The 26,664-nt window shown below is 45.8% G+C and overlaps 1 protein-coding gene and 1 non-coding gene across 11 annotated transcripts in view; one reads left to right on the top strand and one right to left on the bottom strand.

Moving 5' to 3' along the window:
- The window catches only part of SLC22A23 (solute carrier family 22 member 23), a 181,856-nt gene that overhangs the window by 60,002 nt on the left and 95,190 nt on the right, over positions 1–26,664 (top strand). For 2 of the 10 annotated variants that reach the window (XR_006202492.1, XM_042938050.1), the window contains one exon: positions 2,882–2,989. The exons of the other annotated variants lie outside the window; for them this stretch is intronic. The gene's annotated coding sequence lies outside the window, so the exon portion shown is untranslated. Of the gene's footprint in view, positions 1–2,881; positions 2,990–26,664 lie in introns of those variants that run through there. 10 annotated transcript variants of the gene reach the window in all.
- On the bottom strand, positions 13,455–13,560 carry LOC122220828. The gene has a single exon (XR_006203005.1). It is a non-coding gene; the product is annotated as a U6 spliceosomal RNA (small nuclear RNA).

The raw sequence follows: 26,664 nt of genomic DNA on the forward strand, positions 1-26,664 counted from the left end.
GTTTATTTTAATTAATCAAACTTAAGTAGCTTCAAGTGGCTAGTGGCCACTATATTGGTAGATCTGATGGAAATGTGACATTTAATCATCTCCATATGGTTTATGTCATAAACTTTGGCCTCCCTACCAGGTTCTACACTCCTATATCCACTTGCCTAGTGGATATTGCACTTGGTAGTCCCACAGGCATTTAAATTCCGTCTGGCCACCGTAGTACCCTCCTCCTCCTCCCGCAGCCTCAAACCTCCTCCTCCCTCATCTTTCCAGTCTCAGTAAGGAGAAACACCACCTGTGCACTTGTTCAGGCAAAGATATTTGAGCCACCCCTTCTTCCCTCTCTCTTGATCAGCCTCAGCTCTTCTCCAGAGTGTATACTGAGTCCCTGGATTTCTGTCCACCTCCACCGCAGCCCCTGAGGCAAAGCCTTTCATTTCTTGCCTGGATAATCATAACTTCCTGACGGATCTTCCTGCTTCCTGCCCAAACCTCTACAACTAATTCTTCCCCTACGACGAGGGTGATATTTCTGCAACGTGAATCAGACCTTATGCTCGCCTACTTCAAACGCTCTGTGTTAGTTAGCAACAGCTTCACTGTGAAACACTGAAAACCAAAACAACAGGGATTTAAACAAAGTAGAAGTTTGTTTCTGCCATCAGTATAGTCCAGGGCTGACAAGGAGAGTCTCGTGACACTGGGGTCCCAGACCCTTCCTGTGTGCCAGTCTGGCTGTCATGTCCATGTGCTAGCCAGCAGAGGAATGGAAAAGAAGAGGAGGGAGCCCTTCTTCCCAGTAAGGTCACTTTCCAGAACTTGTAGTTACCACTTTGTACACCCCACTGGCCACAGCTTAGTAACCTGCCCACCCCAGTTGCAAGGTGGCTGGGAAATACCGTCCCGTTTTGTATAGACATATGCCTGCAGGAAGAAGGGGAGAATGGTGTCTGGGATGACTACGGTCTTTGCCACACCCTCCAGAGGCTTTTATTGTGCAACGTAAGCTGCTCACCATGGCCATGAGGTTCTATGGGGTCTGACCCCTGTTGATCTCCCACGCATTCCAGCCAAATTGACCTTCTTTTGTTTCTTTACATGCCAAGCTCTCACTTGTTCCCTAGATCATTTGTACCAGCCTTTCCCCTTGCCAGAAACGTTCCATCCCTGACATCTGTGGGCCCAGCCATGTCTTGTCACTATGATTCTGCTCCTGTGACATCTGCAGAGCTTTCTCAGACCACCTATCCAATCGGCACTCAAAATTTCCTTAAAATCATCTGCCTTGTTTTAAGCATCTACCACTCCCTGAAAATAGATTTATTTATTTGCATTCCCATGCATGCCACTCACCTACTCTAGAGTAAACTGCACAAAAGCAGGACCTTATCATTCTTCTTATCCACTATGTCTTCTGCATCTGGCACAGAAAGAGCATCTAAATATGAGTTGGATGAACGAATGAACTCATGGAACATGATGAAAATCTATGCAGCAGTAGTTCCGAGTAGATGTAGGTGTATGACTGTAAATTAGTAAAGCTGGAAGGGCTGGAGTTCTTAGTTCAATTCCCACATAGTAAAGATGAGGATAAAGGACAACTGATGTTGTCACATAGGAGGTTATAAATAGTAGAGATAATGTGCTGAGACTTCCCGTGACATCCTCATGCACTGGATCGATTTGGACAGGACACCAAAAAAGTTGGTTGGGTTTAAAGCTGGCCTCAACCATGTCCCACAACTATTGATTAATGAACTGGTAGCAGTCAGATAAGCTCTTGGCGACTTGATGAGGACATTTATGTGCCAATAATGTTGTAATGAGCATAAAGTTAAGGGCTGTTCAAGAATGAATGATGACATAGGGTCACCATCTTCCTTTTATTTACCATAATTAGTTGATTTCCCCCAGGGTCATTGCTATTATCTTCATCATAGCTCCATGAGAGAGGGGACAGAACCTGTCTTGCATCCTCTGTGTGACACACAGTGCCTTCCCAATAGCCCAATAAAAACTTCTGAGGAATGATCACTAAAAGATGGGGGGAAATACCGTCAGGGGTTTCTGGTAAGTTTGGGAAACTTTCCATTGTTATAAGGAATCAGGGTATTGTTCTGTCCATGCAGTTCACCAGATTCATTTAAAAAGTGGAACCAACGTCAACAGTAAGTCTTCTGGTTCGCTCATACTGGTGTGTGAGGCTTTTCGGCAGGACTCCAGCTTCAGCGTTAGAGTCCTTGGCTCTAACTCTGTCCAGCCAATGGTGTGACTGACAGCCAGCATTTTATTTCAGCCCATAGGACCTGAAACCAATGTTTTGAAAATAAAGAAAGCAGAATTTCATATATTCTGTGTCCTCCCTCAGGGTCCAGTGACACATAGCAGTCCAATATGGGGTACATGCCAGCTCCCCCGTTTTCACCCAACCTTCCATATGTGACACAGATTGATCATGAAATGGAGCCAAGGTGGCTGCAGGGGAAGCGTCTCAGCCCAGATCATTCCTTAGCATATATTAAAACCTGCTGGTGGGCATAAAGTATACCCACAGCTCTGTCCACCTGGAAGGACTAGTTTACTCTGGGCTCTAAGGCTCTCCCTCATGGAGAGCCTGGGGGCTAAGGTCATTGCAACCATGAATAGAATTCTGGGCCTGCATAGGTTTGAATGGGGACTTGACTAGGCATTCGAATGGAGGAAAGAGGCAGTGAGGCAGGCAGAAGGACACAGGATGTGCCTAGATCTCTCTCCATTCTCATGGAGGGGATCTTTAGAATTGTGATGAGTGTGTTCTGTGATTTGAAGCCAGTTACTTGAGATGGCTGAGTGTATGTAAATTTTCCAGGCAATTGTTCATTTTTCTTCCAAACCTTTTCTTCTTCAGTGTCATCAGATATAAGATTTAGTTCAGGCCAAGAGGTTGTGAAGAGAGCACCATTCCCTTATGCCTGACTGTCGCTTACAGCTGGTAGCTGTTCCAAAGGAGCTAAGAGACAGATGGCAACACCCAGCCTGGTGATGGCATGCCAGGAGAGGTCTGTGCATTTTATCCAACACTGGACCTTTTTTGAAACACAAAATTATGATGTCACTTTCATCTATTAACTCACCCTTGGACTGGCTGAGTATTCTCTTTTGAGGACAAGTGACATCAACTTTGCAGAGTTAGCAAAAAAGGCAAATATTTGAAACTGGTTCCAACAAAGCACTTCTTCAGTAACAACTGCATAATGCTGGTTGGTTTCCAGCATCTGGCCACAACTTGAAATGTGCTTTCCCCTCATGCCTGGTTTGCATGTGTTCATTATGATGCTTTCACAAATCAGGAACAACAGCCTTTTCCCTCGTGCGGGCCGAATACATGTATATTAGCTCCTTCACCCTGATCAGTCTAGACCTTCATGAGGTTGGAGTAGGAGAGGATTGCCAGAAAATAACCTGCAAAGGTGAAAGACATGGAGTGGTCAGAGAGCAGCAGAAACAAAAGCTGCCAGAGATCTCTGCCTAGACATTTGTCCTGCCCTCCACCCAACTTCCTTCCTCAGAGAGCCCTTCCTCGACTCTTCTCTCAGAATTCACTAGCTTACTTCTATAAGCACACTCCAATTCTTTGCTTCAAAGAACATTTCAATTGTGGTAAAATAGAAGACCACATAAGATTGACTATCGTAACCACATCTAAGCTTGTAGCTCCGTGGATAGTATTGTTGTGCAGTGTCACCACCGTCCATTTCTGACTGAAACTCTGTCCCCATTGAACACCAACTCCCCATTCCCCTCTCCCCGCCCAGCCCCTGGCACCCACCCTTCTGTTTTCTGCCTCTGTGAATCTGACTGCTCTAAGGACCTCATAGAAGTGGGTTCGTCCACGTTGGAGCCTGTGATAGAGGCGCCTTTTCATGCCTGGGTAATAGTCCAGTATATGTATATACATTTTGTTTGCCCCTTCATCTGCTAACGGGCCCTTGGGTTACCTCCACCCTCTGGCTGTTGTCAGGAATGCTGCAGTGAACATGGCCGTACAAACACTACTTTCAGTTCTTCTGGACATTGACCCAGAAGCAGGATTGCTGGATCCTACAGACCCCCTTTCCTCATCTGTGAAACCAGAGGTTGGTCCTCGAAGCCCGCTCTGTGCTCTGGGGCTATCTCCAGCAATGCTTGGCATGACTGCTGAGGAACAAGGGCCCTCAGAGCCCCCAGCCTGCGGGGTGGGAGTTGCCCAGCGGTGCCAGTCACCTCTGTGGCACTAAGAACAAGGCTCTTGGAAGAACTTCCAGCCTCCGTGGCTGCTTTGTTTTGAGCCCCTCCTTCGATTTTGCAAACAAGCCAAGTGTTTGAGGAGGGATAGGGAGAAATGAGTTACAAGTGCCCACTTCCAGGGCTCATAGGTGTTGGCTTTGTGTATGGTTTCTGTGGAACAAGTGAGTATTTCTTTTTCCTTCTCTCTTTTCAGCTGGGAGGCTTGTCTGCCTCCTGCAATATCTGTATGGCCACCTCCCCACAGCAGCCCTGCCTGCTTTCCTCTCTCCCCTCCCCTCCGGTCCCTTTCTAAACTCCTAACTGTGCTTTCTGAGCCTTGGTGGCGTCCGGGGCATGTTTCTAGCTAATGTTGAGCGGGGTCACTTAAAAATCCGTCTTGCCAAGTATGTAAAGATGTAGGAAAGATATTTGTTAAAGCTTATTGGCATGTCTTCTCCAAGTCCAGCAGGGACTGATGTTTAAGGGGAATTTTCTCGCTGCATCAGTTAGGGCGCGATGCGTTTAATTTGGCAGCATGCCGCTTGAACTCAGAGCGGGGTCACTTGTCACAGTATTTTGGCAGCCTAATGGAGTATTCTGTGGATGTTCTCTAGAGAAGATGAACTGAAAAAACTTGGGTGACCAAATTTGCCCTCACAGCATCCCACCTCTAATGCATCTCTCCGTCCTGGCAACAAAGTGTTCTCTGAGGAATGTTTGGCTCTGAGGACAGGGTTTTTTGTTTTCCATATGGGCCAGTAACAGGTGCTTGTGTGGGGTACCATAGCTAGGTGGTCGGGGATACTCTGACCCCAGGCCAAGCACTTGCTGTGACCTTAAGGGACTTCCCCAAAGAAGTTTTTAAGGGAACCCAGACGATTGAGTCCAACAATGAGGGGCAAGTCTAGTCTGTAATAAACTCAGCACTTGTGTGGCATCCATTGAGGCATCCGTGTTTTGGAACTCTTTTGTTTTATTGTGAAAAAACATGCATAACGTAAAATTGATCAGTTAAACCATTTTTAAGTGTACAGCTCAGTGACATTAAGTACATTCACACTGTTGTGCAGCCATCTCCACCATCCCTCTCAGAACTTTTTCCATCTTGCAAAAATGATACTCTGTACCCATTCAACACTAACTCCCCTGCCCCCTCCTCCCTGGAAACCACCCTTCTGCTTCCTGTCTCCAGGAGTTTGACTACTCTAGGGACCTCATGTAAGTGAAATCATCCAGCATGTGTCCTTTGTGCCTGGCTTATTTCACCTGGCACAGTGTCCAAGGCTCATCTGTGTTGTAGCCTGTGTCAGAATCTCCTTCCCTGTTAAGGATGAATAATGTTTCATTATATGTCTCTACCACATTTTGTTTATCCACTTATCTGTTGATGGGCACTTGGATTTCTTCTGCCTTCTGGCCATGGTGAATAATGCTGCGATAAACATGGCTGTCCACTATAAACATGACTGTCTTGAGTATTTGTCTAAGACCCTGCTTTCAATTCTTTTAGATACATCCTCTGAAACAGAGTTACTGGATCAGAGTTTTAAGGACTCTTAAACTCACTCTATTCTTTGGAGAATATCTTTGGAGTTTTGGCCTAACTTGTCATAAGAATTTAATCCATAAAAGATTCTGTTGACATTTTTCAAAATAGAAGTAACAGGAGGCAAAAAACGTGGTCATTATTTAGTAATTAAGGTACAAGTTTGAACTAGGAGGCGTGATGATGAAACCAGAAGAGAAGACAGTGCTGGGTTTGTTTTTTTAATTTGAGAAAGAGAAAGAGCCCAAGCTGGGGAGAGTGGAAGAAGGAGAGAGAGAGAATTTTCAGCTAAGCGTGGAGAGCTCAATCCCATGACCCTGGGATCATGACCTGAGCTGGAATCAAGAGTCAGATGGTCAGCCAACTGAGCCACCCAGACGTCCCTTCTTTGTAACATTATGTATATCCATGTTTATTCTTGCCACTAGAGAAGTGTGGTTTTTAACTGATTTTCCTACTGCTACAATTTAAAGATATTTATAGCACTCGCAGTCTTCACTTGTCTATACTTTAAAAGTATTTTTAGGTAAATTTAAGCATTTTTAGATAGAATGCTTGTTTAAAGATAGAATGCTGATAGATTAAAATCTATTATTGTAAATTTGGTATATTGTAGGAGATTCTTTAATTTAGAGAAGGAACATCTGCTTTGCAAAGATCCACCATGGAGTGTCTTTACCATTGTTAGCTGGTGCGCTAATATTTATTTATTCCAGTGCACTAATATTTAATTCAATGTACAAAAAATTCACTTACACAAAATTTTATATTTCTGCTTATAACAGTCTCTAATCAATAAGCATCTGCTGTATTAATGAAGTACCTGGTAATTTTGGCCTGACACCTTCTTGGTTTTGTTCATTGGTTTAAGTAATAGGAGTATATACATCATTGCTCCACACATAACAGGAACTGTCATTGTTCTCAGCCCGGCAGAAAGCAGAGGGGACTTTCGGATAGCAGAGTAAACATGTTGCCACGGCAAGAACCGTCTTTATAAAAGACAACTCTGATCACATCTCTGTACTCCCTGGCTTCAATCTTTCAAAGGCTCAAGTTGCTTTTGGAATACAGTACACATTTTTCACTGCGGCTTGCAAGGCTTACTAGTGTGGCCCCAGGGGATCCTTGCCAGCCTGAGTTCCCTACGCTGCATGTTCCTTGCTGGTTTCAATTCCTTGAAAACGGTGTAATCTGTTGCATCTCTGGACTCTTGTACAGACTATTCTTGGCTAGAACACTCTTTCCTGACTTTTTCTCAGGGTGAAATTTGCTTTTGAAGTCCTCAAGTGACATGTGCCATTTTCTCTAGGGATTCTCTCCAGAGATCCGTGTCTGAGTTAGCCGTGCCTCCTCTCTGCTGGCCCCTCCCCTCCCAAAGCATTCTCTGCTGTCTTTCTTTTTTTTTTTTTTTTCATGTTTATTTGTTTTTGAGAGAAAGAGAGACAGAGCTCAAGCAGGGAGGGACAGAGAGAGAGGGAGACACTGAATCCAAAGCAGGCTCCAGGCTCTGAGCTGTCAGCACAGAGCCCAACACAGGGCTTGAACTCACAAGCCATGGGATCATGACCTGAGCCACAGTTGGAGGCCCAACTGACTGAGCCACCCAGGCGCCCCTCTGCTGTCTTTCTTACTGAATCCTAGTGCCCATCACAGTGACTCTACTTGTAAAATTCAGTTCAATTAAATATCAAGTACACATCAAAGGACCAATAAAACACATCAAGTATAAAAGATTCTGACACTATGCACATTTGTGCATATACCACCCAGTTCTAGAGAAGGAATATGGTCGTGACTTTTGAAATGCCCTATGTGCCCCTCCCAAGCGCTCCCTGTGTCCCTGCTGACCTCCCAGTAACCATGAGCCTGGCTTTGGTGTTCCTCCTTACCCTGCTTTTCTGTATAATTTTGCCTCATTTTTTAGGATCCTTAAACAATATATCATTTCATTTTGCATGGCTTGGGGCTTTTAGTAAGTCGAATCATAGCGCGTGTGTTTTTCTATGTGTGGTTTCTTTTTTTCACTCCTCATTATCCCTTAGATGCATCTACATTGACCTTTATAGCTGTAATTCATTCCACTGCCATGTGAATATACCACCATTATCTGGCCTGTACTTGTCTTTTTACATATTTCTATGCCTTTTCTTTCCCTTATGCCCCATCTTTATCCCAAGAGACAATTTTAAATTCCCCAAGGGCAAAGATTGAGTTTATCTTGCCCACTGTTATGTCCTAGTGTCCTGCATGTAAGAAAAGATCTGTTAAATGAGCCCCAGTAAATTTTGGTCTGAGAGTTTTCCGGGGAATGGTAATCAGTACAACCGCATTCTTGGTTGACAGAGGCTTTTCCTCCCTGCACCTTCCCGGGCTCTAGCACTCTGGACCAGGGCTCAGGTAACTTTTTATGTATCTAGCCAGATGGTAAGTATTTTATGCTTTGAGCCATATGGCTTCTCATGTGACTACTCAACTCAGCTACTGTAGAGTGAAAGCAGCCGTAGATGATACATAAACAAATGGGTGGTCCAATAAAACTTTATTTACAAGAATAGGCATTGGGCCGTATTTGGCCCACAGCCTATATAGCGTGCCAACCTCTGCTATAAAGTACTTTCCTGGTTCCATGTGTCTGGTTCTGGCCAGTGAGTAGAAATGACACGTTTCTTCTGGTCTGGAGCATTTAATTACTATTGACCAGTACAGCTACTGGGTCAAGAAAGGAAGCCTTGATCATCTTGTGCCTCCCAGGGGGACCCTCCCAGTCTAGCACAGACAAAGACAAATACAGTGGGCTTATGGCACCTTATCAGGCCTTAAGCAATATGATACAGCTATAGTCAAAGTGGAAAAGTAGCAGTTTTCAGACTAGGACCAACATGCATGTTCAAGGTTGTCATGAATGTATATAACATAAAGACTGTGTTACAAAGGCATGGATCAAAATACTACTATAATATTTGAGTTGCAGGCTGGGTAAGAGTTTGGATATCCATCTTACCATTTTTTATCCCTACGCTTTCTTTCCTGGTTCCTTTCTAACATCTGAGGCTTGAGCCTGGCTGGCTCTGCATACAGACAACTGAGAGCTGGTGTCTTAACTGTGTCAAGCACACCAAATATAGCCTGATGGAGGAAATGCTGACTTCTGTTTGTTGAGTTGAGCAGAACAGCTTCTTTGGAGAGTTCTAAGTATAAGTGGAGGGATGTGATGTCCTGGGTCATTTTCCTTACATTAAAGTGGACCCCCTTGTTTTCATGATACGGGCAAACCCATATCATGGGTAGAACGCCGCAGTGCAAGAATGCAGGCTCGGACAAACAGATCTGAAACCTGGCCCAGTGTTGGTCTTCTCATCATTTAAGTGAGAATACTTATACCTGCTTCACAGGATTATTGTGAGAAATACAACTTGCTCATTGCGGTAGCAAATTAGTTTCAAAGCAATATGGCTGAAAGGAGGTCCAGATGATGAGGATAAGCAAAAGAATAGGAATGACAAAAGCCAGAACGTACCATGCACTGCCAGGCACTGTTCTAGCTCGTTAGTCCTCCTTTTACCCTCACAGTGACCCTGGCAAGGAGGGTACTGTTACTGGCCCCCTTCATAGATGGTGAATAAAGCACCAGAGAAGGCAGGTCACTTGGCCAGTAAATGGTGGAAACAGGATTGTTACACATGTGTCTGGCTGGAGAGTCCCCACCCTTCACCAGGGCACTGCTTATCATGGTATTGGTACTGAGGCTTTAAGTCTGGCTATAGCAATAGCCAGTTGTGATTGGGGAATGCTCCTGAAATCCCTCACCACTGAGGTGACTTGGTCAGCCCATGCGGCTCTCCTGTAGTTGATTATACCCACCTATGGCAAATTGAAAAGATCCAAAGCTACACTGTGATACAGGTGCTGTGGTCATTGGCCAGGCAGGCATTGCTAAGCCGGGAATCCTGTCTCCCACCTCCCCAAGATGTTATGCCTCAATGCTCTATAAACATAACATGGCAAGGGACTTCAGTTAGTCCCAGGGATGGTTCTAGGGCTCTGATGAAGGAGACGTAGAAAGTGATCTAGAGATGTCAGCCATTTCTCTAAGGACACAAAGCAGCCAGGAAATCACGTCAGTGTCTTCACATATGATATGTATTTGGAACATTTTAAAATAATTAACTGCACATAACAAAGTATAGATGTCACTGGTGCCTTTTGCCAGTATTTCCCTTGAGATTGGGCAGGTCTATGTGTCTAGTTCTGGCCAATGAGCTGTGAGCAGAATTGACATGTCCCTTCTGGTCTGGAGCATTTAATTACCCGTGAGACAACCTCTAGGCCTCTAGCATTTCAACCAACAACATTCAAGATGGAGTCTGATCTTTGAACCTGCATCCCAAGTGACAGTGATGAGCAGAGCCAGACCCCCCCGCCCCACCCGCTGTCAACCCTCAATGGGAATGTAGTGTGAGCAAGAAATAAATTTATGGTATTTTAAGCCTCTAAAATTGTTAAGAGTTGTTTATTACTGTAGCATGACATAGTTCATGACTAATATATAAACATACTGCAGTTTTCTTGCAAACAGCTTTTTTATACAATTTTTTATTACTATTACTTGATAAGAGTTAAGCATGAAAGAAATGTTAGTGTTGACCTTGGGTATATAGAGTTTTTTAGAGAGTAAATAAGTTCCAAAAATAGAGTCCAGTTCCATAAGACCTTGTAACATATTGATAAATATCCCAAAATGGCTGGCTTCCTGATACTGTCAAGAAATGTTTATTTCCTTGGCAGGCCATTGTTAGGGGACTCAGATGTTTATAAATACTGTTAACTGATACATGCAAGTTACTCCCTTGATATTCTTCCTATCAGTTCCTTATTGTGGTTTGAAATCACTCTTTATAGGAAGACCTTCTACTAACATCTTACCCAACTATGTCAGACGTTACAGGATAGGTCAGTGTAGGTGTGGTGTTCAACAACATCATTCCTATTGGCCTGAACTGTTTTCTGTTCATTTGCAACTTCCACCTAAATATTTTAAAAACCTGCTTAAATTGTCAAGTTTGGGCAAACCATTCACCCCACTAGCCCTGTAGAGTTAGTGTATTGTCCCTATACAAGCACTATTCCAGCCCAGAACCTGTTTTCCATTCATCATGTCTTGAACAGCTACCATTTAGGATTTCTATGTCTTTCACCTTCTCTCCCCTTATCCCTCATCATGTTCTTCATATTTTTCTCTTTGTCTCACTCACACACTGGCATTCTCTCTCTCCCTCTCCCTTGTCCCCCTACACCCAAAGATTTAAATTGGTCCCGTTGTAAGATCCCTGACACTGGGGAAAATGTCTGCACGTTACTCATCACCCCCACTGAACACAGCTGTAGGAACCCTTTGAAACGCTTCTGCTGGGAACTTAGGGAGACTGGAGTAGTGCTCAGTAATCTGAGCCCACCCAGCTGCATGACTTCAGTTTGAACTGCCTAAGTTTCTGCCTCAAGCACGTACTCCAGAGGCTTAGGTTTTCAACTTGTGTTCAAGGTGATAGGGAACAGGGGTAGAATGCGTGGGGGAAATTTAATATTGAGGGAAAGGAAAGATGGCAGCGTTCCAATCCCCACAAGGTATGTTTGCCTTTCTCTTTCACATAAGCTAAAGTTTCCAAAACCAAGTAGAAATGCTGTCCATCCTCCCCTCTCCCTCCCTGTGCGCTGTAAGTGTGATGCCTTGAGTTTGCCACACGGTGCCCTTTAGTTCACTGACAGCGTCCCATAGCCTGGGATGAAAATTTCATCCTTGAAAAGGAGAAGCACAAGGAGAACCCTGAACTTTCTCAGGGAGCCTTTGATGATCTTTAAGGTTTATAGATTATCATTAAAAAGTGGGCCTTTCTGGGGCACCTGGGTGGCTCAGTCGGTTGAACATCCGACATCAGCTCAGGTTATGATCTTGCGGTTCCTGGGTTCGAGCCCTGTGTTGGGCTCTGTGCTGACAGCTCAGAGCCTGGAGCCTGCTTTGGATTCTGTGTCTCCCTGTCTCTCTGCCCCTCCCCCACTTGTACTCAGACTCTCTCCTCAAAAATAAAAAAGTAAATATATGTTTAAAAAAAAAAGTGGGACTTTCCCTCAGAGAGCTTCTAGTTTAGTAGGTTATAAGACATTTGCCAAGAAGAAAGCACCTGTTGGGGAGAAGTCTCTAAAGCCCCTTTGCTCTGCTCTCTTGTCTATACTCAGCATTAGAGTGGAGCTTGTCTCAGAGGTAGGCCAGGTAGAGGAGAGAATCTCCAGGGAGCTTGTTAAGGACTCAGGCTTACATCATGGAGAAAACAATGCAGACAGGGGCAGGCTGGGAGGGAGGCCCAGACCAGGCTGTCCTATAAAGACAGGCCTTGCTGGAGCTGTAGCGTTGGGCCCAGACTGCAGTCCAGCTCCTCCCTCCTGGGAAAATCTGATGCTACGGGAGGTTAAGAGATGTACCTATGTCCAGACAGTGTCTGAACCAGAGTCAGAACGGAAACCTATGAATAACTGTCAGATGCCCCTCAGATACTGGAAGGAGAGCGGAGTTGTCAGGGAATGTACAGAAAGTAAAGGGAATGATGGCTTCACATGAAAAATGGAGGTCCATTGCCTGAGTAGTAATGATGGCAATGGCCACTTTGTAAAAAGTTTTGTTTCAGTGCCCTTCAAGTCTTGCTGACACATGGGCTTTTAATTCCTGGGAGAACCACCCAGATTCCCCTTGTGCTCACCTGATGACCATGTTGACCTGTTGACCACAATGGCCATGGTGACCTCTGACCTTCCAGTGCACCCATCTGACTAATGCAGGCCCACCTGGAGGGGCTGTCCGGAGTGTCAGCAGTGCTAAATATTATAGAGAGTTGAGAACATGCAGGAATTAGTTACAAATGTGTTAAGTGTGTCTCATCGTTACTTTCCTGATAAACAGATGGCATAGCGATGTCACCCATCTCTGATATGTGCATCCTGGTTGGTAGTAGAACCACTCATAGGAGCTGCCTAACAGCATTGTCCTCAGCCAGCAGACTGTGTATGTCCTTTTGACCTTGGAGTGGCCACCAAGCCATGGGGGAGACTTGATATGTTCTCGGAATGTGCATTCTATGGAAGAGATAAGACCCTAGATGTGAGATATCACCACCTCCTTCCCATGGGGCAACTGCCCTGGCCAGGAGTGTGGAGGCCCCCCTGGAGGAGGTGCCATCTGAACTTCAGGAGGGGTCTTTGATCCCCTTCCCGGGGCTCTCATTCCTGTGGACCCACCCCTCCCCCTTCACTCTGCTCCTAACCCCTTCTCCATGCCTTCATTTGTACTTGAAATGCCTTCCCCCTCCATCCACCATTTGCAGTTCCAAATTCTACCAATGTCTCATTGAGCCAAGTCAAAAGGCCCCTTTTTTTTCTCTTTTAAATTTTTTTTTTTTTTCAACGTTTTTTTATTTATTTTTGGGACAGAGAGAGACAGAGCATGAACGGGGGAGGGGCAGAGAGAGAGGGAGACACAGAATCGGAAACAGGCTCCAGGCTCCGAGCCATCAGCCCAGAGCCTGACGCGGGGCTCGAACTCACGGACCGCGAGATCGTGACCTGGCTGAAGTCGGACGCTTAACCGACTGCGCCACCCAGGCGCCCCTTTTTTCTCTTTTAAAATCCAGAATGCTTCATGAATTTGTCTGTCATCTTGTGCAAGGGCCATACTAGTCTTCCCTGTATCATTCCAGTGTTTGTACATGTGCTGCCCAAGTGGGCACAAAATGCCCTTTTTCTACAGAGATCCTCCACCCCCCACACCCCAAGCCAGGGTGCGGCCCCCTCAGTCTCTGAGCCCCTGCCCCACTTGACTATAATTTTTGTATCATCAGTGTTCCTCTCCAGCCAGCTTACAGGGTAAATGTGTGTCCCACTGGGCTTTGTCCAACTGACCCCACACAGTGTTTGTACAGTGAACTACACCCAAATACACTGACCTGTATTTAACGGATCATAAAGTATTTGTAATAGCAGTGCGTGAATTAAGGATTGATGCAGGGGGCGTTAAAAGTCATTGGAAATTCAGGAGTAGAGAAGAAGGACATGAGCACTGAGAGCTGAGAAAGCCTTCCTGTGGGAACAAGGGCTGGAAGCAGAGGTGTTTCGTGGCAGGGAGAAGAAGGCACATTCTAGAATGAAAGGCACGAGGTGACAGGGTCAGATGCCAGCTGCAGGGTATGAGCACAGGGGCAGTGGAAGGGGGCAGGGTTGATAGGGGCTCACACCTAGCCCGGAAAGGCCGGCTTGCGAGGAGAGCTAGGGGAGCATTCGCTTTGCACCATGATTTTGTGTTGGCCTTGTTTGGCCAAGGCTCACATGAATTGCTCAATTCAGACCATGAAATGAAGAGGGAGGAGGAAGAGGCTGGGTGTCCATCCTTTGGTCTGGCTTCCCACTAGTGGGTGCCACCCTGAAATGATTGCACAATAAATGTTTGTCTTCTGAAGCCAGCATTAGTGTTTATTGCTGTGTTCTTACTGGCACAGTTGTTTAATGAAATCTGCAGGATCTTTATTACCCCAAATGCAATGTGTTTTTCCAGAGAAATATCTGTGGCCATAAAGCATTCAAAGATGAGATATAGAAAAGGCTTCCTAGTGCCTGCTAGAAATGGAATGGAAATACACACAGCACCAAATGAATTTGTTGCTAGTATTAAAATTCCTAGTTTGCCAAGTACTTGAAAGGCAAATTCAAGTAAACAGAAGAGACATGTGCTTTCCTCTAAGGGGAATGTTTTAATCAGAATAGAGACAGTTGATAGACATTTATATCTGGATCTCTTCTTTCTGCCCCATTAAACTAGAAATTGGTGTTTGCCAGTAGTGACCTAGTATATGTGTACAAGGCAAGATAATTAACTGGAAGGGGGCCATTTTGCAGAACTGCTTAGCCTGTCGTATTTAACATCAGCCTTGTATATTCGGTACAGATATACAACATTAGAGGCTTTACCTCCCCTCCCTGGAAAGAGAGAGCAGAGCAGTAAGTTATAAATGCTGAAAATAGGGTGTCCGGTAGGACTGAACTATTTCTCCCCAGAGCTCCTCTCTTTGCCCCACTCACAGCCGCGGCACTGGCCCACTGGCCCTCGATACTCCCCAGTGATCAAGTTCACTATAATGCATGGGCACCGTAGTAGGAGCAAATGGTTTAGCTGGATGTGTAACTGTGCAGGATATGTGGAAAAGCAATTAGCTTCCTGAGGGTCAGGAGCTGATATTCTATTTCAAAACACAGAGTGTGCTCAGATATAATCATGAGAATTAATCTGACTCAACTGTAGTTGTATAAGCAATATTGTGACAGGGGGTGGTTTGTTTTGAAGCTGGGCATACTGGAAACTTTAAATGATGAATAGCGGTGGATAAAGCAACTATCCACTCATTCATTTCTTGTTGGGCTTGCTTTTAATTTTTTTCTGCTTTTTTTTTTTCTTGTAGTTTATTGTCATTTAAAGGCTCACTTCTTATAGCTCTTAAGATTGTTCCTGTAAACACATTGTTTGTGTGTGAAATAGACAACGTCTGTATTTTCTTTCTGGACTTCCTTACTCCTGTCCTGTTAGTATCACCATGACTCACTCAGTTGCCTGCCTTTAACACTCCTGCTACTGTCATTAGATACCAGATCCATCCATTCTCTCTTTAGAAATGGTTCTTTAAGAACACAGCTCCCATCCTAATTCCATCCTGAATTTGTTGGAATCCTGAAGGGTGAGAGCGGGGAAGAATGACTGAGATGGTCAGGGACCACGTGTCAGCTGGTTGCATTGTCCTGGACCCTGATTGCCTTCACAGCAGACCTGGCACTGGCCTCACAGTGGGTCTGGGGCTCTGGCCACACCTCGTGCTGGGTGGCATCACTTCGTCCAGCAGCCTCTAACCTCCTCACCCTGCTGCGGGGCTCTGGCCCATCAAGCCATCCATCTGTCTGCCCCCAGATAAATCTTACCAAATCATCCCTTGGAACACCATCACTCTCTTCCTCACGGGCTGCCCATCGGTTTGAAACTCTGTTCATTTAAGGGTTGCCATGGTTTGGTTTCACCCAGTTTTACCCAGGCACACCTGTATTCCAGCCAGTCTTCTCTTGGTGCTCTCACCATATATGCTGGTCATTGCAGGGTCCACCTCTTTGCTCATACTGTTACTGCCACATGGATTGCCTGTTTCCCCTTCTGACTATTCAGAACTTACCTTTGAGATCCCCCTCAGTGTTCCCTGAGACCTATCATTACAGTTTCAGACCACGCTGACTTCCTCCTCCTGAACGGTGGTTCTCTTCCATCCATCTGTGCCTAAATGCTTATCGTCTGCAAAGTGCGGTGCCATACAGGAGACCCAGAGGTGTGCTGCATGTGAGCCTGGCCACACAGCTCAGAGGCTAGCACAGGCATTAAAACATGCATATAAATGATGTTAATGCTGGGTGGAATGTAATAAGGACTGTGGTTCTTAAAGATGTAGTAAAATTGAGCCTGTTTACACTAGTTCAGATTCACCTCTGGGTCCAGAGAGGGAGATGATGCAGCATCGTAGTTAAGGACTCAGATTCTGAAGCCAGAGGAGGTGTTGGCAATAACGAGGCAGGTGTGTATTATGTGACCTGGGGCAGTACGTCTCCTTTATGAGCTTAGCTTCCTCCTCTGTAAGAATGGAGATAATAACTGTGCCCACCTCCCGGGGCTGCTGGGAGAATCAAATGAATTAACACTGGAAGTACGCAGGAGAGTGTCAAACACGCGGTAAGCACCAGGTGAGTGTTAGCCATTATCATCTCCACCTGCCATCACCTTGGTCCTCATGGTCCTCCCCATCATCATCTCTTACATGTGACTGCAAATTTCAAGGACAGAAATGACAAGGTTAATATCTCCCTGAGCATGTGATGGGTGCTTGGTCAACATTTGAATAGAACAGTAGGTCATCTGATACCTGGTTTCCCGTGTACTCTGCTTCAGGACCAGCAGAGTAAGTGGGCTCTCTCTCTGCACCCCCCCCCCCCAACTTCCTATGCCTGGCACGGCACAGAAGGACAGTGTTCTGAAGTGAATTGGTTGAGGGTGGTTGTGTCAAGAGTCCCCAGGAGCACCCCCAGGATCAACGGGGGAGTCACTAGGTCTCACAGGACTCAGCATCTCAGCATCTAGTTTGGCTTATAGCAAAAGGATACAGAGAAAAATTAGCAAAGGGAAAAAACACATGGGACAAAGTGCAGAGGAAAGCAGCCTTCGAGAGTCCCCTCCAGGTGGGGTCACACGGGATGTGCTTCGCTGCTCCAGCAGTGAATTGTGACAACATGTGACAATTGTGACAACATAAATGTTGTCTACCGGGGAAGCTCCTTAGAGACCCAGCACCCAAGGTTTTTCCCAGAGGCTGTTCACACAGGCACCTTCTGCTGAGCATGTACCAAACTCCAGACTCTCAGAAGGAATGCAGGTGCTCAACATGAACCACATTGTCTGTACAAACAGTATGGGCACAGTGTGAGATACTCATCAGCTAAGGAATAGTAGGATTCCTGAAGTCCAAGTTCCCAGATGCCCGCCGAGGGCCAGCCATGCAAGCAGGCCCTTCTGAGGATGGCATTCTCGGGTCTGCTGTGTTGACGCCTCTGAGCACAACAACTCAGACCGAAGCTACGTGTTGAGCAAGCTTTTGACTAATTGGAATTTTACAGGAAAAAGAGAAATCTCATCCCACTGAGCATATTTTAAGCATTTTATTAATATTTGGTGATGAATTAATAATGGGGAGAAAGAGATTTGAGGCTAAACTTTAGAGAGGAGAAACAATTCTAAATTTGAAAGAGAATTTTGGCCCAGATTCTTCCGTAATTTCTGCGCTCACAGGCTTGTACCTAACACCTGCACTGTGCTTCCTGCTCTCAGTGGCTGACATGGAGACTAAGCCGGGAGGCCAGAACGTGTCCTGAGCCCCCTGTGCAGAGACCCAGGGGAGCATGATTCCACAGGCACCAGAGCTGCCGGCTGGTCTCTGGCCTTGGACTCCACCCCCAAACATTCCTTCCCCACAAGAAAATACATCTCAAGGATAAGAAACCTCTCCCTGGTCTTCTCTGCCCTGCTCTGCCCATGATCTGGACAGGATGCCCAGTATAGCTGTTACAAGGAATCTGCAAGCTTAAATGTTAGTGCGCCTTGCCATTGTTACTCTGTATTTTAGAATTCCTATTTTCTAGGGGTGCCTGGGTGGCTCAGTCAGTTAAGCATCTGACTCTTGATTTCAGCTCAGGTTATGATCTCACGGTTTGTGAGTTTGAGTCCCTCTTCAGGCTCCATGCTGATAAGTGCAGAGCCTGCTTGGGATTCTCTCTCTCCCTCTCTCTGACTTTCCCGCCCTCTCTCTCTCTCTCTCTCTCTCTCTGTTTCTCAAAATAAATAAATAAACTTAAAAAAAAAACTTAAGAATTCCTGTTTCCCGTTACCTCTTGCTGCACTAGCGCCCTACTTTGAAATACCAGAGGGACGTGATTGGCGTGAGGTGTGTCCTCTCCCTGAAGAAAAAGTTCACTTGTGCCAAGACTCCTCAAAGTGGATCGTGTTCCCGAAGTTCCAGCTGTTTCGGCTTCCAAGTGTTCATGCCCTTAAGGCACAGCTTCAACTCTAGACCAGGTTAACCTGCCTGTTTTACGAAGCACTGACACTTCTAGGTTTTTGAGCACAGACCGAAACTGTCCCTCAGTTTCCTCATCTGTAAACTTAGGGATGATAATAGGGATGATAGGTAATACCTATCCTACAGGATTGTTTTTGGCTTAACAGAGATACTGTTTTTATTGGTTCTAAAATGCGTCCTCCCCTCCCCACCCCCCCCCACCCCCCCCCCCCCCACGCACACACACACATTTCAGCATTTGTGAAATCAGAACGCATCTTACAATCAATGCTGTGTCAGAGGTTAACTGGCAGCTTTTTCTTTTTAGTGGTACATTCAGTAATGGTACACCCTAAAATCAATAGCACCATGGATTAGATGAAATACTGTAGAAGTTTATAGCACTTAACACAATGCCTCATAGGGAACAAATGTGCAGGATAGTTAGTTGTCATTGCCATTATCAAGGTCGTTGTCATTGCCATTATCAAGTTCATTGTCATCATCAAACAGATACTCCTCCAGGAAGGAGAACAGCTCTTTTTCCTGTTTAGGTATAGGAGCTTTAGAACTCACAAGACAAAGATTCCTATCCCCACTTGACAGATGAGCCAAGTGAGGTTCAGGAAGTCCTGGTGGCTTAGCTTCTCCCACAGAGCTGGCAAAGTGCACACCTGGAGTCTGCAAGCTACAGTCCACGACCAGACCTGGGCAGCCTTTCTAAAATTTTTTTATTTTTAATGTTTATTTTTGAGAGAGAGAGACAGAGAGAGAGTACGAGTGGGGGAGGAACAGAGAGAGAGGGAGACAGAGAATCTGAAGCAGGCTCCAGGCTCTGAGCTGTCAGCACAGAGCCTGACGCGGGGCTCGAACCCACAAACCGTGAGATCATGACCTGAGCTAAAGTCGGATGCTTAACCAACTGAGCCACCCAGGTGCCCCTGGCCAGCTGCTTTTTTAATGTGGTCTGTGAGCAATGAATGGTGTTTAGATTTTTTTTTAAATTGTAAACATCAGAAGAAGATTCATGTTTTGTGACACATAGAGATTATAAGAAATTCAAGTTTCAGTGTATATTCAATAAAGTTTTATTGGAACCCAGCCCTGTTCATACATTTACATCTAGTCTGTGATGGCCTTTGCACGACAGTGGCAGAGGTGAGTGCAACAGAAACCACATGGCCCCATGACACCTAAAATATTTGCCATTTGGTTTTTTAAGGGGAAAATTTTGCCAACTCCTCTTTGCACTCTGACGGGTGTCCTTTTGAGGAAAGAGAGTTTCTTGTTCATGATTTTATCTTCCAGACACGGTAAGCACACAGTAAGTGCTTGCTGAATTGAATTTCTGTAATCAGTCCTAAGTCTAGGAAGTAAATCTCAAGTCATGCTGGTTACCATGGCACCAGATAAACATCAAAATAAAATGCCCATAAGCTCAAGGAGAGGAAAACCAGTTACAGAAACTCTCTAAGACACTTTTTCACATGTTCACATTTGTTTTGCAGTATCTCTTAGAGAATAAATAAAATAAAATGATTCCCTAAGGACAAGGCCACATTCTAGGAGCAGCTGAATGGGTAAATAAGTCTCAGGTAGGAGATGTTTTCAGAAAACCGAGCACTTACAGTTCCCTGCTCATCAGCCCTCAGAAGGTGTGCCATACAGCTGCCACAGGGCCAAGTGCAGATGGCAGGGGGTTCAGCTGTCAGAAGACCCTTCAGCAGGTGTGTGAAGAAATGAATCCATGAAGTCCTGGCTTTGAAGTCCCTGTTAGTTTCAAGAGATCAATCAAATTATTGAAACTAAACCAGGATCAATGTTTCCTCCTCATTAAATGTTTACAACGTAGGCAAGCATAGACACACGCAAGGTCATTGTAGGGCTTGCTCAACTTGGAGTTTGAGCCAGCTGTGGGGCACATGGATCCACAGTCAGGTGATGGGTGCTGAGGTGAATGAGGAGCTCCACTCTGTCTGACTGCAGGAAGTAAGTGGCACAGGAACACCCGGGGGCTTCATGTGCTGGCAGCTAGAGCAGACTTAGACCAGCATAGCTGGCCAGTGCCCCAGCCAGCTCTGCAGTTATAGCCCTCTCTCCCCGCCCACCTGGAGACTGCTTGCTCTGGAGCTCAGGGGTCCCTCAGGAGAGAGCTCCATTCATTACACCCCGGTGGAGAAAGCCTCATGCAAAGTCAGAACCAAGAGCTGGGGCCACCTGCCCTTGGAAGTTTGCATGGACACTGCCCCCTCCCCCAGCCCCCTGGGAAGACCTGAAGTTCCTCAAGGACCAATTCAAGATTCCTCAAAACTAGTTTTAAGCATTTAAATTATTTTACCAAATAATTTCCCTTTTTAAGTCATTCCCCCCACCAAAAAACAATTTTAAAAATACTTCTTTGCATTCCTACATGTGGCTAATCACCTTCAGTTTTATACAGAAAATCAGTGGAAAAATAAGTTTAGGAGAAAAAAGCTCCAACCAAGGGATTTTTTAAAATAGAAGTGTGTGTTCCGTAAAGTGAAGTTCAGGACACTGTAATCCATTCTCTAATGGTCATCCTCATAAAATTGGATCTATTTTCATATAATTTGCCTCATTCTCTTAAAAGTGTGATGCACAACAAATATTAGTTGTGGTTATAATGTAGTGAGTTTTTTTTTCTCTTGAATATGGAAATGTACCTCTATGGGGGCACCTGGGTGGCTCAGTCAGTTAAGCATCTGACTCTTGATCTTGGGTCTTGATCTCAGGATTGTGAGTTCAAACCCCATGTTGAGCTCCATGCTGGGCATGGAGGAAAGGAAAGGAAAGGAAAGGAAAGGAAAGGAAAGGAGAGGAGAGAAGAGGGGAGGGGAGGGGAGGAAGGGAGGAAGAAAAGAGAGGGGGAGGGAGGGAGGGAGGGAGGAAGGAAGGAAGGAAGGAAAGAAAGAAAAAGAAAGAAAGATAGGAGGGAGGGAGGGAGGAGAGAAAGAAAGAGAAGGGAAGGAAGGAAGAGGAAGAAAGAAAGGGAAAGAGAAAAGAGAGAAAGAGAGAAAGAAAGGAAGAAAGAAAAGGAAGGAAGAAAAAGTATCTATATGGAAGGGAAACCACTTCTAATATTGAAGAAGTATTGATTGTTTCAACATAGACATGTTTTAAGACTGATGCATCTCAGCAGTCTTTGGGTTAAAATGCTTGTGTGGATGAGGCTAGGGCCTCTAAAAAAAGTGCTTCTAGTTGAGAATCTAAACCTATGTTTACACCATTATTTCTTTTTTTTTTTAATGTGTATTTATTTATTTTGAGAGAGAGAGCACATGCATGCATACCAGCAGGGGAGGGGCAGAGAGAGCGGGAGAGGAAGAATCCCAAACAGGTTCTGTGTTGTCAGTGCAGAGCCCAGTGCGGGGCTTGAACTCAGAACTGTGAGATCATGACCTGAGCAAAAATCAAGAGTTGGATGCTGAACAGACTAAGCCACCCATGCTTCCCTACACCATTATTTTTAATAAGCAAATTACACATCAACTTTTGAAAAGCATTTGTGAGGTGGAAATTGCCTCGAACATAGGGTTAGAGGAAAATTATAGGGAGTTGTGACTATAGTCCTTGCTTGTCATAATTTTTTTTTTGTCCTTGCGTTTCTAATTAGGGGCCCCAAAGGGTGGGACACAGGATTCCCCTGCTTTCATTAGTTCCCTTCTGCCTGGAGTGTCCCTATCTGTCTTGTGAAGAGATGCTTGAAGGGGTCTGGAGGAATTATCAGCTGCGCTAAATTATTCATGGGAATATTAAGAAGGAAAAAATGTATTTTCCTTAAAAAAAAAAGTAAACCTTACACGTTAAGTGACAGTCAGAATGAGGTTAAAAATAGAGCCATCTCTGGGAAAGACCACAGAATTTTAATTAGCTCATCACTCTGAGCAGTTCTGACGTGTCAGCAGGTTGGTCCCAGAGGGGATGCCAGGACCTCTGTGCTGCATTCACATTTTTTTCAGTACGTTGAGGTAAAAATAGGAACTGGTGTGCAGCCTCGACAGGCTGCCCATAGAGCCCACCTTATGAGCAGCATACATCTTGGCAACTGGAATTGGTTGGTTGCAAGCCCCGTGTGGAACTCCCTTTTCCGTTTTTCATTTCTGCTGGTTCTTGCTCTCCTTCCCTGATTCCTGTTCTTGTGCCCCTGCCCCTTCACAGCTGGTGAGCCCCCATTCTGTGGGGATCCTTTCTGAATAGCATCAGAGGGTTTGTTTTAATTTCCCTGAAATCTTACAGATTGAATTGCCCATCCTTGACTTTTTTCAGCTTTTAATCTCTCTGACCCACTTTATGTTGAAATTTGGCCAATTTGACAGAAATGAAAGCTCCTTTTAAAGCAATACTTCTGAGTCTTCTGAATCTTTTTTTGGGTCAGAGACCCCTTCAAGAATTTGATGAAAACAATAGGTCCTTCCCCTGGAAAAAATGCATCTCTCTCTCTCTCTCTCTCTCTCTCTCTCTCTCTCACACTCACACACACACTCACTCACTCACACACACACACACACACACACACACACACACACACACACGTGCCCACACAGTTTTACATAAAACTATAGAATATTCATGGTTATCCCTAAAACATATCTGTGGATCCTAGGTTGAGAACTACAGGCTCTGGCTGAGCACCAGGGCCAGGGGACCTGGACGGAGCCTGACTTGTGACCTAAACACTAGGATCTTGTGGAAGATGCATTCTGGGAAGAACCAGAGTGAGAAGCATAAAACCAAGATGGAGGTGCTGTCAATTACTTTGTCATATTGAACCAAGGATTCAAATTTTGGGTTGAAAACCCCGGTACCAGAAAATACCTTTGGCCAAAAGGGTGGGGATTTCAGTGGTTGCGACTTCCCACCCCAGAAGGCCTCCCAGCTTCTCTCCACCCTCAGTGGCCTTGACCTCGCTGGAACCCAGTGATGGGCTTTCCACGTGACAGGCACTTGGGATGCCTATAAAGCTGCAGAGAGCCTGAGTTTCTGAATGAGGCTGAGACAGCATAGTAGGACTTAGCATTCAAGAAAATGTGACTTAGCCCACTGAGAAGGGTGTGGGGACCAGTGCCTGGGTTTTGCCCTGTGGTAAGCAGAAGGAACACTGGTTACTCATTTGAGTCCCAATTGAGGACATGGGGTATAAGTGGGGATAGGGCACATCTAATCCCTTTTTTGCCTCATGTAACTAATCTTTAAGTGCTAATGAGATCCTTCAGCAGAGCAGCCACTAGAAAACCTCACCTAGGATGTAGTCTGCGTCCTTCTACTGCTACCACAAGCTGTGTGAGTTCGGGCAACCTGACTCACCTCCTTGAGCCTCAGTTTCCTCATCTGTGAGATGAGAATACCAATATCTTCCTCTCAGGGTGGTTATAAAGCCATGTAGTGAATGTCTGGCCCCTCCTCTCTGCTCTCCATGACCCAGATGTGGCTCGGTCCTGGCTGGGGTGGCCACAGGCCTGCACTGCTTGTGGGGGAGGGGGCATTGGCAGCGAGATACACAGGGCTATCTGCAGGTGCTGCTGAGGCCTGGGCCTGGGGCTGCGAGAGGATGGCCCTGCAGGTGCCATCAAGCCTGGCTCACTGATGCCTGAGGTGATGGCATATAGAAATAGACTTTTTCAAAGATGACCAAAGGACAAGGCTTTGAATATCCCAACTAATTGCACTTGCCTGGACCCCTCATCCTGCCTTGAAAATTTGATTTCTGGACTACTTATGTGCTTTGAATTCCTGAAGCTTGTGAGACAGAAGCAGCAGTGACCTCCAAGAAGCCCAAGAAAGCAGGAAGCTCCTTGAAAAAGAGCATTCCCCGTGATCTACATGTGCACTTTCTCTAAAGGTTTGCTAGCAGCGATGTCTGGCACGAAAAAACAAAGATGTTTGATCAGAAATTCATGGGGCACATGGATTGACCGATGGCTTTGTTTGTGTGTAGGTAGGATCCTGTTCATCTGCTCACTGCCCCAGACTTGAGATCGTCCCCTGCCCTTTCCTTCTAGAGGAAATACTTAGGGCGATTGCTGTAACACTGACAGATTTCAAAGAAGTTTTATTTTTAATTAGAGGATGGGGTGGGGACACAGGTCGCTTGCTTAAGCTAAATTTTGCCTACCATTGCTCCAGGGCCCACAGTGGCTCCTGGCAGGGGAGAAGTGGGGTGAGCTCTGTGGTTTAGTATTCCTCTAAGACTGATATTTGGGGTGGGTGTTTTGCTTATGAAAAAGGTCTGTGTGAGTTCTGTGGACTTCAGCTCAACACCTGTCTTACAGTAACAACAGAAAAGGAGATTTTTAATGGAATTATTCTGGAAAATCCATAATGGATAGTTTCCATGGTTATAGTTTTAAACTGTGTTCTATAATGTTTAATCCTTTGCCAGAAATACTGTGAAATGGAAAACGTGTGCTCTCCAAGGGCAGGTGTATCCTGCCAGCTTTGCTCACTGCTGCATCTGCAGAGCCCGAACAGGGACAGGCACACAATGGGGACTCAGCATATACTTAGTGCCTGATTGGGCTGTTCTGGAAGCCAGTGTTAAAGGAAGTCCTATCCTTTCTCCAGGCTCTGTGCTAAGTTAGGTTGATTGTGGTCTCCTTCCATGTTCTCCAGACCCAGAATACTGGTTGGAGGACTGGTCCATCTCTAGTCACAGCTTAGTGACAAGCAGACCCCTGTGTCTTATCCTCTTGTTCCTTTCTTTTCTCCGTGGCTCCCAGGGACCAAGAACAGCTTCTGATCCTCCCTCTGATCCCTTCTCCACTCCACAGCCAGAGTGACCTGTCTAAACCCCAAACCCATCACATCACTGTGCAGCATCAGATCCTTTCAGGGACCTGTGTCCCAGGCATCCTGAGCAGAAGGCCCAGCAGTGGATATGGGGCATGTCTCCTCCTTCCCTGGGTGGCTTCCTTAGCCTGAAGTAACTGTTCCTTCTCCCGCAGCTCCTTCACATGTGCGCTTCATGAACTGACACTGAAATGAAGCAGTGGGGGGACCTCCTGAAACCCTCCCTCACTTCTGTGTCAACTTTAGATGACCTTCCTGTAAGACCTCATCCCATGGTGTGAGCAAGGCACTTGGGACAGGTGTGACCTCATCCTGTAGGAAGAGCAAGGTACCCGGGCAGGTCATCACACAGAGTGAATAGGGCACGTGGGACAGATGTGACTTCATCCACAGTGCTTTACTGGTCCTGACTATTGGTTTTTGGTTTTTGTTTGAATAAGGGAATGAGCATGAAAGAACTTTAACCTAGGAGCCTAAAAATGTAGATTATGGCCCTAAAGTGAGGAATTTATTAGCTCTGTAACCGAGGCCAATTCACTTCAGAGAGCTAAGAGTTGAGTTATACCTATTCCATTTTACCCCCATCACACAGGATCAAACATGCTCGCATGCATGGAAAGGGTTTTGTAAACTAGAAAACTCCGTGCAGGTGTTCATTGGCACTGTCAGGGCATTTGGTGTTCATCTTCAAGGGAGGGAATATTGCATATTTGTGTGCAGATTGGATAATGAGCTTTTTTCTTCTGTATATGCCTTACCTTTGTCCCATCCCAAAGGGACTGATAAGAGTGCCCCAGCAGAGCTGGACAGCAGAGGCAGGGTTTGGTAAGGGGCATGGACGTAGGTCCACGCTGAGGTCTTGTGCTTTCTGGGCCAGTGGGTCAGGCCAGGTAAAGTCAGCATCCATCTGGGCCTCTAGACCAGACTCGAATCTCATGGCCTGAAGTTTAAGGATACCCTTTGGCTGTGCCTGGTAGGTGGCTAATGACTCGTGGGGCCAGGCAGTCCCTGGCTCTGTCCCATGTCTCTGTGTCCTCTTGGAGACATAAAGCTAGTACCGCTGAGTGTGCCAGGATAGGAGGGGTGGGAGCAGTGGGGTAATTGCTGAAGTGGAGCCTGAGTAGAGGTTGAGTCGGGCCCCTCTCAGCACTGCCCCTGGAAGAATCTGCTTCTTTCTCCCCATAGCATGGCAGTGGCTGGAGCAAGAAAGAGCCAGCCTACAGTGCTAGGTTTTCCTTTTTTTGGAAAGAAAAACCATTTTCCTTGTAGAGTAGGAGGCAGATAGAGTAGGAGGCAGGACCCTCAGTTCCTAGTCTTAATCTGGGTGTGGCAGCAGGGCCCCCCACTAGTCCTGGAGCTCGCCTCAGGCATCATCCTGTCTCATCAAGGTGACCC

The sequence above is a fragment of the Panthera leo genome, chromosome B2 (assembly GCF_018350215.1).
Source record: "Panthera leo isolate Ple1 chromosome B2, P.leo_Ple1_pat1.1, whole genome shotgun sequence".
In the NCBI taxonomy this organism is placed as follows: Eukaryota; Metazoa; Chordata; class Mammalia; order Carnivora; family Felidae; genus Panthera; species Panthera leo.